The sequence below is a fragment of the Schistocerca cancellata genome, chromosome 7, assembly GCF_023864275.1.
Source record: "Schistocerca cancellata isolate TAMUIC-IGC-003103 chromosome 7, iqSchCanc2.1, whole genome shotgun sequence".
Taxonomy (NCBI): Eukaryota; Metazoa; Arthropoda; class Insecta; order Orthoptera; family Acrididae; genus Schistocerca; species Schistocerca cancellata.
The window spans coordinates 111,225,047-111,239,031 of record NC_064632.1 but is presented as its reverse complement, the minus strand read 5'-3'; positions in this window follow the sequence as shown (position 1 = coordinate 111,239,031).

Genomic DNA, 13,985 nt, shown 5'->3' with positions numbered 1-13,985 from the left:
CACATTTCGAAAGCTTCTATTTTCTTCTTGTCCAAACTATTTAACGTCCATGTTTCACTTCCATACATGGCTACACTCCATACAAATACTTTCAGAACCGACTTCCTGACACTTAAATCAATATTCGATGTTAACAAATTTCCCTTCTTCAGAAACGCTTTCCTTGCCATTCCCAGTCTACATTCTATATCCTCCCTACTTCAACCATCATGAGTTATTTTGCTCCCCAAATAGCAACTCCTTTACTACTTTAAGTGTCTCATTTCCTAATCTAATTCCCTCAGCATCACCCGACTTAATTCGACTACATTCCATTATCCTCGTTTTGCTTTTGTTGATGTTCATCTTATATCCTCCTTTCACGACACTGTCCATTCCCTTCAACTGGTCTTCCAAGTCCTTTGCTGTCTCTGACAGAATTACAATGTCGTCGACGAACCTCAAAGTTTTTAATTCTTCTCCATGGATTTTAATACCTACTCCAAAGTTTTCTTTTGTTTCCTTCACTGCTTGCTCAATATACAGATTGAATAACAACGGGGAGAGGCTACAACCCTGTCTCACTCCCTTCCCAAAAATTGCTTCCATTTCATGCCCCTCGACTCTTATAACTGCCATCTGGTTTCTGTACAAATTGTAAATAGCCTTTTGCTCCCAGTTTTTCACCCCTGCCACCTTCATAATTTGAAAGAGAGTATTCCAGTCAACATTGTCAAAAGCTTTCTCTAAGTCTTCAAATGCTAGAAACTTAGGTTTGCCTTTCCTTAATCTAGCTTCTAAGATAAGTCTTAGGGTCAGTATTGCCTCACGTGTTCTAACATTTCTACAGAATCCAAACTGATCTTCCCCGAGGTTGGCTTCTACCAGTTTTTCCATTTGTCTGTAAATAATTCGCTTTAGTATTTTGCAGCCGTGACTTATTAAACTGATAGTTCGGTAATTTTCACATCTGCCAACACCTGCTTTCTTTGGGATTGGAATTATTATATTCTTCTTGAAGTCTGAGGGTATTTTGCCTGTCTCGTACATCTTGCTCACCAGATGGTAGAGTTTTGTCAGGACTGGCTCTCCCAAGGCTGTCAGTAGTTTTAATGGAATGTTGTCTACTCCCGGGTCCTTGTTTCGACTTACGTCTTTCAGTGCTCTGTCGAACTCTTCACGCAGTATCATATCTCCCATTTCATCTTCATTCTCTTCCATTTCCATAATATTGTCCTCAAGTACATCACCCTTGTATCGACCCTCTATATACTCCTTCCACCTTTCTGCTTTCCCTTCTTTGCTTAGAACTGGGTTTCCATCTGAGCTCTTGATATTCATACAAGTGGTTCTCTTTTCTCCAAAGGTCTCTTTAATTTTCCTGTAGGCAGTATCTATCTTACCACTAGTGAGATATGCCTCTACATCCTTACATTTGTCCTCTAGCCATCCCTACTTAGCCATTTTGCACTTCCTGTCGATCTCATTTTTGAGACGTTTGTATTCCTTTTTGCCTGCTTCATTTACTACATTTTTATATTTTCTCCTTTCATCAATTAAATTCAATATTTCTTCTGTTACCCAAGGATTTCTACTACTCCATGTCTTTTTACCTACTTGATCCTCTGCTGCTTTCACTACTTCGTCCCTCAAAGCTACCCATTGTTCTTCTACCGTATTTCTTTCCCCCATTCCTGTCAGTTGTTCCCTTATGCTCTCGCTGAAACTCTGTACAACCTCTGGTTCTTTCAGATTATCCAGGTCCCATCTCTTTAAAGTCCCACCTTTTTGCAGTTTTTTCAGTTTTAATCTACAGTTCATAACCAATAGATTGTGGTCAGAGTCCACATCTGCCCCTGGAAATGTCTTACAATTTAAAACCTGGTTCCTAAGTCTCTGTCATACCGTTATATAATCTATATGAAACCTGTCAGTATCTCCAGGCTTCTTCCATGTATACAACCTTCTTTTACGATTCTTGAACCAAGTGTTAGCTATGATTAAGTTGTGCGCTGTGCAAAATTCTACCATGCGGCTCCCTCTTTCATTTCTTAGCCCCAATCCATATTCACCTACTACGTTTCCTTCTCTCCGTTTTCCTACTGCCGAATTCCAGTCACCCATGACTATTAAATTTTCGACTCCCTTCACTATCTGGATAATTTCTTTTATTTCATCATACATTTCTTCAATTTCTTCGTCATCTGCAGAGCTAGTTGGCATATAAACTTGTACTACTGTGGTAGGCATGGGCTTCATATCTATCTTGGCCACAGTAATGCGTTCACTATGCTGTTTGTAGTAGCTTACCCGCATTCCTATTTTCCTATTCATTATTAAACCTACTCCTGCATTACCCCTATTTGATTTTGTGTTTATAACCCTGTAGTCACCTGACCAGAAGTCTTGTTCCTCCTGCCATGGAACTTCACTAATTCCCACTATATCTAACTTTAACCTATCCATTTCCCTTTTTAAATTTTCTAATCTACCTGCCTGATTAAGGGATCTGACATTCCACGCTCCGATCCGTAGAACGCCAGTTTTCTTTCTCCTGATAATGACATCTTCTTGAGTAGTCACTGCCCGGAGATCCGAATGGGGGACTATTTTGCCTCCGGAATATTTTACCCAAGAGGACGCCATCAGCATTTAACCATACAGTAAAGCTGTATGCCCTCGTGAAAAATTATGGCTGTAGTTTCCCCTTGCTTTTAGCCGTTTCTCAGCACCACAACAGCAAGGCCGTTTTGGTTAGTGTTACAGGGTCAGATCAGTCATTCATCCAGACTATTGCCCCCTGCAACTACTGAAAAGGCTACTGCCCCTCTTCAGGAACCACACGTTTGTCTGGCCCCTAAACAGATACCCCGCCGTTGTGGTTGCACCTATGATACGGCTATCTGTATCGCTGAGGCACGCAAGCCTCCCCACCAGCGGCAAGGTCCAAGGTCCATGGTTCATGGTTCATATGTCTTTTAGTTATCCGTATTAAGTGAAGCGACCAATTTTATGTTAAAAAGAGGAAGGAAAAGCCAAGAGGGCACATTCCATTTGTTGTGTATGGTGATTGAAGATAAATGACTGAGGGTGACAGTCATGCTGAAAGGAAAGAAACATAAGTAACTGAAGTATTCATGTATTTCTGGAAACATACTTCTCATATTATGAGTGGCATTCTTTTTTCTTTTGTTTTGGCTTAGATATTCAAAAAAGTTTACACAACTGCATATATAAAATTTTACAGAAAGCATTGTTTGCGTTTCAACTTGGAGCAACGATTTTTCCGTCCTTGTGAATCTGACTAAAATACTCATCAACTAAAATAAATACTCTGTTGGTAGATGTGTTCATCTCTGACAAACAGAGAAGATACTGTACAATGGCTAGCAGCTTTTGCCTGGTATTTGCCATTCATTAAATTTCACGAACATCGCTCATCATCCCCACCCATCACTTCAGAAAATCATGCTGCAAGAAGTTTTGAAATGGGTAGATATTGGTAACAAAGAAACTGTAAACAAAGAAATAATACATTAACTGATAACTTAATGAATGCTTACACCAGAACAAGAACTATACCACCAGAGGTCAAATTTGATGCTGAGGCAACAATATCGAGTTCTGCCTACATGAACGAACCAGTGCTGCTAATGAAACATTAGCTATGAGATTTTCTGGTTGAAATTAAGCTCTACAAAACCACCAAGCCTATAAAAATGTGTACTATACACAACTAGTTGTTAAAGAAAAAAAAATCATGTCTTCTATGATATGTTTTGGGTGCTTCCACCCAATTTTAATTTCTTTTACAAAAGAAGTTGATAAATCCTTATTCTCATTTCACTTGCTAATATATTTTCATATTACTGGTGGTAACACACTCATGAGTGTGCAAAGAGTGCTGTCTATTGGCTCACTGATGTGTTCCAGCTCTTGTTTCACTTGACTGTGCCTTGTTTCTATCTGTTAGGGCTGTTATTAAACTATTGTTGTTTGCTTTCTCCACTGTCTAAAGTAACAGTATTTCAGGACAACAGAATAGACATTATTGAGTTTCAAAAACAGAAAAGAACATTTTATTTAAAAACGGAACGTTTTGGGAACAAAGAGGAGGCAAGGTGATTGTGGTAGTCTTTTCCAGTCAGTTGTTAATAAAAAATAAAATAACCAGGTATAAGCAGGACAAAAATTAACCAAGTGGTCAAACCAAAAGAATTTTTTTTTTTTTTGTTTTAACCAGTAGATTTTTACCCCTTCACTAGTTCTAAGGTTATGCATGATTCAATAAAAGTTAAAATTATATGCAGTGAAACATACACTTTTATATTACCACAAGCTTGAGAAATTTATGAAATTGGGTGTTTGACAAGTAAGTATCGATTAAATTATATTTCAACAATGCCCCACGTTAATTCAGTAGAGTAGTATACTTTATTCTTAATTTGGTATGTGTGTGTGCTTCGAATCTGAGTAGACTTTACTGATTCTACAAGCTTTGAAGCAGCTCATAATTGCTACGTATATCTATACCCAATTTTCCACGCTAAAATAAAACACACACACACTGGTGTCCAAAATTAAACTAACAAACTGAAATTTTGCGAGGTTTTGTTTATTTTACCACAGAACTTTATAATCAGGTGATAGTACAGTAGAAACAATATAAAGAATACACAATGTAAACAACTACAACATGCATAACGGTAGACAAAAATATTCTTTTTTTAAAACTTAATGGATTTACACACACATTCCAACAACTGATTAATGCACTCATTGTGAGGTGTGATCACCTCTGGCAGCAATACAGGCCTGACAGACGGCGGGGCTTGCTGTGAATTATGTCATCAATCTCATGTTGAGGCAATAATGCCCATTCTTCTTGCAGCACTGCTCACAAGTCTTGTAGAGTGGTTGGTGGATGCAGCCCGTATCCCAGTGCATCTGATGTGCTCTACAGGATTCAAATTGGTAGAGCAAGCAGGCTGCATCATGCATGCAATGTCTTCCATGGAAAAATCTACCTTAGTATGTGTTAAAAATATATCTAAAAAGAAAGATGATGAGACTTACCAAACAAAAGCGCTGGCAGGTCGATAGACACACAAACAAACACAAACATACACACAAAATTCTAGCTTTCGCAACCAACGGTTGCCTCGTCAGGAAAGAGGGAAGGAGAGGGAAAGACGAAAGGATTTGGGTTTTAAGGGAGAGGGTAAGGAGTCATTCCAATCCCGGGAGCAGAAAGACTTACCTTAGGGGGAAAAAAGGACAGGAATACACTCGCACACACACACATATCCATCCACATATACACAGACACAAGCAGACATTTGTAAAGGCAAAGAGTTTGGGCAGAGATGTCAGTCGAGGCGGAAGTACAGCGGCAAAGATGTTGTTGAAAGACAGGTGAAGTCTAAAAATTAGCTGAGATTGAGGCCTGGCGGATAGCGAGAAGAGAGGATATGCTGAAGGGCAAGTCCCCATCTCCGGAGTTCTGACAGGTTGGTGTTAGTGGGAAGTATCCAGATAACCTGGACGGTGTAACACTGTGCCAAGATGTGCTGGCCGTGCACCAAGGCATGTTTAGCCACAGGGTGATCCTCATTACCAACAAACACTGTCTGCCTGTGTCCATTCATGCAAATGGAGAGTTTGTTGCTGGTCATTCCCACATAGAAGGCTTCACAGTGTAGGCAGGTCAGTTGGTAAATCACATGGGTGCTTTCACACGTGGCTCTGCCTTTGATTGTGTACACCTTCCGGGTTACAGGACTGGAGTAGGTGGTGGTGGGAGGGTGCATGGGACAGGTTTTACACCAGGGGCGGTTACAAGGGTAGGAGCCAGAGGGTAGGGAAGGTGGTTTGGGGATTTCATAGGGATGAACTAAGAGGTTACAAAGGTTAGGTAGACGGCGGAAAGACACGCTTGGTGGAGTGGGGAGGATTTCATAAGGGATGTATCTCATTTCAGGGTATGATTTGAGGAAGTCGTATCCCTGCTGGAGAGCCACATTCAGAATCTGATCCAGTCCCGGAAAGTATCCTGTCACAAGTGGGGCACTTTTGGGGTTCTTCTGTGGGAGGTTCCGCGTTTGAGGAGACGAGGAAGTGGCTCTGGTTATTTGCTTCTGTACCAGATCGGGAGGGTAGTTACGGGATGCGAAAGCTGTTTTCAGGTTGTTGGTGTAATGGTTCCAGGATTCCGGACTGGAGCAGATTCGTTTGCCACGAAGACCTAGGCTGTAGGGAAGGGACCGTTTGATGTGGAATGGGTGGCAGCTGTCATAATGGAGGTACTGTTGCTTGTTGGTGGGTTTGATGTGGACGGACGTGTGAAGCTGGCCATTGGACAGGTGGAGGTCAACGTCAAGGAAAGTGGCATGGGATTTAGAGTAGGACCAGGTAAATCTGATGGAACCAAAGGAGTTGAAAGTGAAGAAGTTGTGGGTCAGTTGTCCTGACCCACAACTTCTTCACTTTCGAGGGCCAGACATACCAACAATTAAAGGGTACAGCCATGGGTACCAGGATGGCCCCCTCGTACGCCAACCTATTCATGGGTCGCTTAGAGGAAGCCTTCTTGGTTACCCAGGCCTGCCAAAGTTTGGTACAGATTTATTGATGACATTTTCATGATCTGGACTCACAGTGAAGAAGAACTCCACAATTTCCTCTCCAACCTCTATCGACCTGCCAGCGCTTTTGTTTGGTAAGTCTCATCATCTTTCTTTTTAGATATATTTTTCCCACGTGGAATGTTTCCCTCTATTATATTAGTATGTGTTAATTAAGAAATCCCAACCTAATCATGGATCTGCCATTACAGATTTATCTTTGAGTCAACATAGCAGAATTATAAAATAATTTGTAAAGTGATGAATGAAATCAAAATATTTTGTGATTGGCTCTGCGTGTGATCTGAACCCTGTCACATTTGTCTTTTTTTGTTGTAATACATTTCGTTACACTGATGCAAAACTTCAGAAAGAGTACACAAGATGAAAGCTCCATGAAAAGAAGACTGATGGAAAAAAGTAAGTTAACTGTTTAGTATCTCAAAAGTAATCACCAGAGCTGTGAATACATTTATGCCCCTGTGAGACAAGATTGTCAATCGCTTCATGGAAAAATGTTTGCGGTCTACGAAACCATGATTGTACCCATGTGTGCACCTCTTGGTGTGAACCAAACAAATGGCCAAGAATGTTTCTTTAGGGCTCCAAAAATATGGAAATCATATGAGGAGAGATTTGGACTATATGGGGGTTGTGTGAAGGCTTCCCAGACAAAACTCAGCAGCATAGTTTAAGATACCTGCCAATAAAATGCCTGGCTAGGTTGTATAGAGTACATTGTATAAGTTTCGCTGGGAAACGTGTTCTCCATAAAGTCCCAATCTCTCTCCATGTGATTTCCATATTTTTAAAGTGCTGAAGAAAGACATTCATGGCTGTCCCATTGCTTCAGATAAAGAGGTGTGTACCTTGCAACATTTTTCCACAAAGGCATTGACCATTGTAAGGCAATTACAGTGGAATAAATGTGTTAACAACTATATCATGAATCATTTACTTACTTTTTTCCACCTTTTTCATATTAATTTGACTGCCCTTGTATGCTGCTCTCTTAAGTTTGCTTTTGTAGATCTGTGTACTATGTACACAAGTGCTCTATTATTATTTTACAGCATTGTATTTTTTTTAAATACCGTGTTCCCCTCAGAAACTTGCAGCTGTCTGCTGGGTTGAAGATATCCCAAATTGGGTAGGTTTTTATAATCCAGCTAGATTATCTACAGTGCTAAAACTGTACACTCACTTTTTTAAGGTGGGGACAGCAGAATACATACTTCACTTGTACAGATGAGGAACTTGAAACTTAGCAAGTTGGAGTAACTCCGTTTGCAATAAGTCTACTCTTTAGATAACTTTCTTATTTCTTTTTTATATGTTGCTGGTAGAGATGTACCACATTTACATCAAGCACCAAAATTTCTATTTAGGTGATGTTTCAGTAAAATTCATTTTCTATCAGTTTAACTGAGTTTGCTAATGCCAACACTGTATGTGTTCTTTTAAGAGAAATATAAAATTTGCTTTATTCAGAAGCCACATGCTCAGGAACATATTGTGAGCTAACAATTGTATATTTCCAGAATGACACAAATTATTTGAAAGCCCTCATTTCACTCTATCAGTAAACATTTTATTATTTGTGAAAAGTCACTAACTAAAATGTTATTCATAATTAAAGTTTCCACACCCAGGAAATAATATTATTATTTGGACCTGTAAGTATGTTTATAAAATCATAGGTGTAGTTATAATTTTCTTGCTGTAATTTTTCTGAACTAGAAAATAGCTTTGGTTATCAGAGTAATTTGACACTTAAGAAATGGAGAGAACTACTATCCTGTTAAATTTACAAGAGGCTTGGTAAATTTCCATGGCAGTGCACATGATGTGAATAAAATAATCTGCCCAACTTTTTTAATTTCCCAATCATCTATCACATAGATAAACCAAATTATTAGTTGCTTCCCCATAATGTCATTGCCTCTCATTTCAAAATTGTTCTCTTTATATAGCAATATGAATTTAGGTCCTAGTAATCATTACAATAACTTCTCCACAGCAGAGTCACGATTAGCTATTTTCATCTTAATATCTCAATGTAAAAACCCATATAGTGCACTCATCCATTCCACATTTCAATGTCAAAGTCACTAATATGAGCAGATCTTACTGTTACAGTCACTCATTGTAATTATTTAATGAACTTGTTTGGAAAATCTGTCTGTAGGCATCCACATAACTTCTCTGTGTTAAAGTGTTAGTAAAGCTTCAGTGACTGAGTTCTTTCAAATGCTATTTTCTGAAGATTTACTTTTTTGTAGACTTGGATGAAGACTTTGCCATGGAAAGAACCTGCCACTGTTTAGAGTTCAAGTGTAGTGGCTGACTTGGTCTATTTGAACTATAAAAATAGTTATATCAGAAGTTAATCTTCATCGTTGTGTGTTTTGGCACTAAGAAATATGAAGTAATCTCAAGTTTAAATCAATGATGTCATGTCCATCACTGAACTAGACTACATCTTCAACCAATTTCAGAGAATGAGACTTCAAAAGTTTAGCATTATGAAAGAATATCAGCAATATAACCAGGTCAGTAATGTTAAATGGTGGGGTTAGCCTTTCGCTGGGCAACTGTAGAATCCCTAATGATGATGAAAAGCTTCCTAATGACGCACTAAACATAAAATGTTTGAGAGGAGTGCACATTACAAAAAGCATTTTGTAAGCAACTTCCTTTCCAACTGGAAAAACAGGTTGCCCAAAACTGCAATACTAAACGCTATACTGTACAGTGCACTCATTGACACTTGAAGTGTTTGTTTCCATTTCGTGAAGTAAACAAATCGTATGAGGAATGAGTCCATTTTGTAAATATTTCTATTCTTCATATACAAGATATGCCTGTAAGAGTTACTGTTAAGTCAATTATAAGTTCATCAGGGAAATTTAGGAAAACTAAAATTACAAATGGGGGATAGATACCTACACAAAGTGTTAATATGCATATCTTACAATTAAATTATGGAGTAGTCTACATACTAATGCAATGAGTTTGTTGAGGCGATGAATCCATAAACAATAAACACATTCCAAGTACAGGAAACCTTGGCTAAATAGTGTTATACTGCTGAAGGCTAAATAGGATAAATAAAAAAGTACATGAAACGTTTCACTGCAATTGCGTAACTTTCTGGATTAAAATTGTCTTTCACAGATGAATAATATTGAATTCAGTTTGTGTTAATCACCAAAATTTTAATTAAGTCAGGGATAAGCATTATAGTGCTTGGATTAATCATAATTCCTTTCTTTTGACAAAATAGTAGCATGTTCTAATAATAGTATTTCTTTGGGTTAGTACACACAGTAACAGAACACTGCTGTTGTAAATGAGAGCAGTAACACTTGCACCAGATCTACATCCACAAAGGTGCTATCCAGCATAAATATTTTGTGATATGTACCTAAGACAAAGAGTTACAAAAAAGGACTCTGGGTTAAGTAGGTATAATCTTGTGTAGGAAGGACCTCATGCCAGGACATGATACAAGAAAACATAAAAAAGGTATTTATTTTCACAGTTACTTTTTATTTTCCTTGTACCATTAAGATTAATCAAATATGTGTAATAAGATACCTGATCACAATACCATTAATTCAGACACACAAAAATTTACGAATAAACACAAGTGGTAGAACAGCCTGCCAAGATATTTTAAGAGCAGTAACTGAAATTTATACAGGTAGTGAATAAGCAACATGGATTGTGAACTTCTCGGTACTGTATTGCATAGTCCAAAATAAAAGAACTGTGATTGTACAATTGAGAGATAGCAGAATCCAAAAACTGAATCTTACAATTCTGCAAGTGGCACCAGTTGCACACCTATTGCAGTAAACTATACATTAAATCATGATCTCAGTTTGAGATATCACTATGAGTGATTGACACTTACAATGAAAATCAAATTATGTGCATTTTATGTACTTAGGTAGAATTGACAAAAATTGTTTGTGTAAACATTTTGAAATCCCATTTGTGAAATGTGAACAACTATATTTTAGAGTCATTGGTGAATCTAGAAAATGGAAAAAGGAAACTGAGCAGGCGAGAGAGAGAGGAAGAGAGAGTGGGAGCATGCTGGGACATAGTAGAGACAGGATAATGAGCTACTAGTTGCAGCATCTGCAGGCTATGCTGGGGCTGTGGGGGAAGTGGAGTAAAATAGAGAAGGGAAAAGGATTCTGCCAGTGGGGTAGAAGGTTGTGTAGGGCTGGAGTGAGAGCAGGGAAGGTTGAGATCAGGGTGGTGGTGTGGGTGGAAAGAATCCAGTAAGTGAAGCAGTCATTGAATTCAAGCATATCATGTTGGGTGGCGTGCTCAGTAAGTGGGTGATCCAGCTGTCTCTTGGCCAGTTTGGCACTGGCCATTCATGTGGACACACAACTTGGCAGTGGTCATGACCATGTAGTATGACAGAAAGTGGTTGCAGATAACTTGGTAGATCACATGACTGCTGTCACATTTGCCCCTGCCTTTCATGGGATGGAAGATTCCAGGGATAGGACTGGAGCATGTTGTATGGGTCAGGTTTTGCATCTATTACAGGTTAAGCCCCATGGGACTATTGGTTTGGAGCGGGGGTGGAATAGGGCCAGACAACGCGTAAGTTGGGTAGGCAGCGGAATGCGTCTGTACGTGTATGTGTGTATGGGGGAGGGGGGGTATTTTTCAGAGCACGATAGGAGGTAGTCGAAACCCTGCTGTTCTCTGAAGCATCATTATTGAACCCTGGTGATGACAGAACAATTGTTATGAACTATCATTAATGTAGTGCAAGTCATCCAATCTTAGCATTTTAAGACAACTAAATTGTGTGGTTGCCTTAGTCTTAAATCCGTATTTATGTCTCCAAGAATATATATCCTTTCCTTAGACCATTTTGCAAAAAATAAGTAAATTTTACTCAAGGACTGCCCAAATGCTTCAATATTAGTGTCTGGCATACAGTAAAAAAATATACCGTATTTACTCGAATCTAAGCCGCACTTTTTTTCCGGTTTTTGTAATCCAAAAAACCGCCTGCGGCTTAGAATCAAGTGCAAAGCAAGCGGAAGTTCTGAAAAATGTTGGTACGTGCCGCCACAACTAACTTCTGCCGTCGAATATATGTAGCGCTACACAGACATGCTTTGTAGGCACAAAAATAAATACTGGCGCCAAAACCTCTGCATCAGTAAATAAATTTAAAAAAAGATGGAAGACGAGCTTTTTTTTCTCCGCCCCGAGTTTCGACCACTGCATTTTCATACATTATCCAATGAAGTAAATACAAATTCCGTATTGTTGATCTTCGAATGTATTAGAATTTCAATGTACTACGAAAATCCGACTGGCAAGACTGTTTGGGATGTTTTTCAATATGGCCAACTCTACGTTCTGAATTTTTTCCTACCTGTGAGAAGGGATGGTTGCTAATAGTAACCTGATGAAATGTGAATCACAAGCAGTATTCTCTTCACCATTCACAATAAGAATAATACGAATATAAACATTTTGCCATGTGTTCTTCCGTGTTTGTTGCTATCTCATTTAAATCCTGTCTGCCTAATAAACTACGAAACTAGTGTGAGACAACAGCAAACGTGGAAGAATACACTTATCGTGTCATGTTTATATTCGTATTATTCTTAGCCTAATAGTGATACAGTCAGAAATGAACCACGGCAACTGACTAGATTTTTAAATCTAAGATGACTCTAATTTCTGTGCAGAATTTGATGTACTAAAGAAGCGGCTGCAAAGATTTTCAAACGGAGAAAAATTTTCGCCTAACTCTCGTTCAGAACGTGTTCTATCATACGCAGCCTATTATTTGGTTCTTGTTGATCATTCTCAAAGAAAGCAGCAGTGTAAGTAACAACAAATAGCAGTCTCTTGACATTGCTTCGCTAATGAGACGATTCGCCTCTTTTTAGTTGTAAGCGGCGGTAGCGCGCACAAAAGCAAGCCATGCCGCGAACGGCGACAGGCCGTAAACACGCACTATCAGAATGCGACAAACAGTGCATGACACAGTACAGTGATGCATTTTCAGCTTAGAGTGACGTAAACACCTATAACAGAGAAAACGGCACTTATCAGATCAAACAAAATAAGCAATCGATTCAAACCAGACGAAGCACGTGAAAAAGGAAGGGTGCCCGTATAAATACGGACGGAGCGCCTGACGCATAGCAATGGCTACCTGGTAACGCTTACGACTCGAACCAAACTACTGTAGCTGTATCGTCATTCGTTCGACCTAAATTCTGTCTCATATTACAATGGACCAACTTTGTGTCGATTTGGAGTTGCGGCCTAAAACTTTTCTCTCCCCTTGAAATTCGAGTCTCAAATTACAGGTGCGGCTTAGATTCAGGAAATCTTTTTTTCCTTTGTTTCGAGTCTCATTTTTCAGGTGCGGCTTAGATTCGAGTGTGGCTTAGATTTGGGTAAATACGGTAGTTATGATTTTTAACATGGGCTATAACAGTGCAGCAGCTGCTTCCATTGCATTTTTTAGTCTTGTATCATCCACACTAAGGACACTGTATTGCACAAGTACTGTAAGCCCACCAACCTGATTTGTGTAGTCTCTTCTATGATGCCTCATCTGTAGCACATCATTCTGAAGTCATAAAGTGGAAAATCTTAATGAGTTCAGGATGGTGTTTGCTCAAAAATGTACATACCACCACAATTTTGGTTTCACTTTTCCGTATATTGTTTTCAACATCCCATTGTTGGATGATGACCAATTTCTTAAGGTCACATGGAAAAAAAAAAAAAAAAAAAAAAAAAAAAAAAAACTACTCAGGATAGGATTATTAACAATAATTTGGTTAGTAAAAAGTGTAGTGATCTAGGACTTTGGAATAGTATATGGAATAATTTTACGCATCTGCATTGGCACTAATCCGTTTATGGGTACAAGCGCAATACTGAACATCATGGGAGATTACACAGTTTTCATAACTAATGGCTCAATCAGTTAATGAAGTAAGCCACCACGTGCATAACAATTGGAGTAATGGAAGTACAGCACTCAGAGATGAAATGTAATAAGCATAGAGTCGAAATTTGCAATGTAAAATGTGTTTACTTCTGAACTTTATTGATAATTATCTTGTAATTTATTTTTTTTCCACAAAATTTTAACTATGTTAATGAAAAGTAGGAATGCTAGTCTTTACAATCAGTGGTATCATCCTTACCAAATCTATTTATTAGCTCAAAATATTTTCACTGCTATTTACTATATTAAAATTTTTAATCAGACATAACTTTTAATTAACATGGTTTTAAACAAGACTAATTGTATTTTTGCTGTCGGGTACTGAGCCTACAACTGTACCAATGAAACCTGAACTAAATAAC